The sequence below is a fragment of the Terrapene carolina genome, unplaced genomic scaffold (genome assembly GCF_002925995.2).
Source record: "Terrapene carolina triunguis isolate 2854851 unplaced genomic scaffold, T_m_triunguis-2.0 Scaffold210, whole genome shotgun sequence".
In the NCBI taxonomy this organism is placed as follows: domain Eukaryota; kingdom Metazoa; phylum Chordata; order Testudines; family Emydidae; genus Terrapene; species Terrapene triunguis.
The window spans coordinates 26,695,288-26,697,063 of NW_020664561.1; the positions used below are offsets into that span (position 1 = coordinate 26,695,288).

Sequence of the window (1,776 nt, forward strand, 5' to 3'; positions counted from 1 at the left end):
TTACTATGAGTGGAATCTCACGTTGCCTTCTGAAGAAGATGGAACTTGAAAGTATCACTACTTTTTTTTTTCCTTCTTCAATCCCTACTCATGGACCCCTAGCAAAAGAGGGATCCATTGCTGCTTTCCGTCCACACGACCAAACCATTTTTTTCAATTTAAAGGGCTCTTTAATCCGATTTCTGTACTCCACCTCGGCAAGTGGAGTAGCACTTAAATCGAGATCGCAATCCCGGGTTAAAGGTATTGTGGACGCAATATGACGTTATTGGCCTCCGGGAGCTATCCCAGAATGCTCCCTTGTGACCGCTCTGGACAACACTTCAACTCCAATGCACTAGCCAGGTGGGCAGGAAAAGCCCCGGGAACTTTTGAATTTCATTTCCTGTTTGGTCACCATCAGCATAAGTGACCATCAGCACAGTCCACCATCACAGGCGACCGTGCAGAGTCCACCGTCACAAGAGATCACGCAGTCCTGGATTCGCAGACGAGCTCCAGCATGGTCCGAACGGGAGGTACTGGATCTCATCGCTGGTTGGGGAGACGAATCTGTTATGGCAGAACTACGTTCCAAAAAAAGGAATGCAAATACGTATGCTAAAGTCTCCAGGGCCATGACGGAAAGAGGCTACTCCAGGGACACAGAGCAGTGTCGTACAAAAATCAGGGAGCTCAGACAAGCATACCAAAAAGCCAGGGAGGCAAATGGGAGCTCTGGGTCACAGCCCCATACATTCCACTTCTACCGTGAGCTGCATACAATTATGGGGGGTGACGCCACCCCTACCCCACCACTGTCCGTGGACACCTGCAAGGGGGGAGTTGCACAGAACGAGGAGGATGAGTTATTGGAGGAGGAGGCGGAGGAGGAGGACAGTGCACAGGCGGCAAGTGGGGAATCCGTTTTCCCCCCTAAGCCAGGAACTATTCTTAACGCTGGAGCCAATAGCCTCCCCACACTCCCAAGGCGGGCTCCTGGACCATGACCCTGGAGAAGGTACTTCTGGTGAGTGAGAGCTGGGCTATTCGCGTTTAGTTTAAAGGGCTCATCCCTGCTCAGAGCCTCATCAGAGCCACGCAGTGGGTGCGGGGGGTGGGGTGGGGGTGTTGTGTGAAGCGATCATCCCAGAGAGCCTGCAGGCCCTCCTTTTATATGGCAAACCCACCAGGCATTGCTTGCTATGGGAAAGGGGGCCCAGCAGTTTGAAAGCATTAAAATGAATGTGGAAGAAGCAGAACCCTATGTGCCCCTAGGCTGCCTGCAAGCTGAATTCTATTGCCCGGCCGTGTGTGATGGCTTACTCAAACCAAAGTGGCAGGCACTTCAGTACAAGAGGCAAAATGCTAACTTGTACAGAAAGAACATGTGCTGTGTACTATGAATTGCCTGTTTCACTGAGAAAGAGTGTCCCCTTTGTTCTCTGAAATGTATCTTTTAAAAGTTTTCAACTAGCAATAATCACACCTCAGATTAACTTCATTGGCTATGATACTGCCCTTTTTCTCCTCTGGCAGGTGCAAATGTTTCAACACAGCCGCTATCTACTCCGTCCCAGAGGCTGGTCCAGATTAGAAGGCGGAAAAAACTAACTCGGGACATGTTCACCGAGCTCATGCAGTCCTCCCGCACTGATAGGGCCCAGCTGAATGCGTGGAGGCAAACAACTGCGGAGTCCCGTAAAGCATTACAGGAACACGAAGAGAAGAGGGACGCGCGCAATGAGAGCAGGCAGGACGCTTTGGTCAAGCTCATGGGGGAGCGGACATGCTACG

General features: G+C 51.2%; 1 pseudogene; it reads right to left on the reverse strand.

Annotated features, from left to right (window-relative positions):
- Positions 1-1,356: 1,356 nt before the first annotated feature.
- LOC113407334 lies at positions 1,357-1,513 on the reverse strand (annotated as a pseudogene).
- Between the last annotated feature and the right edge of the window lie 263 nt (positions 1,514-1,776).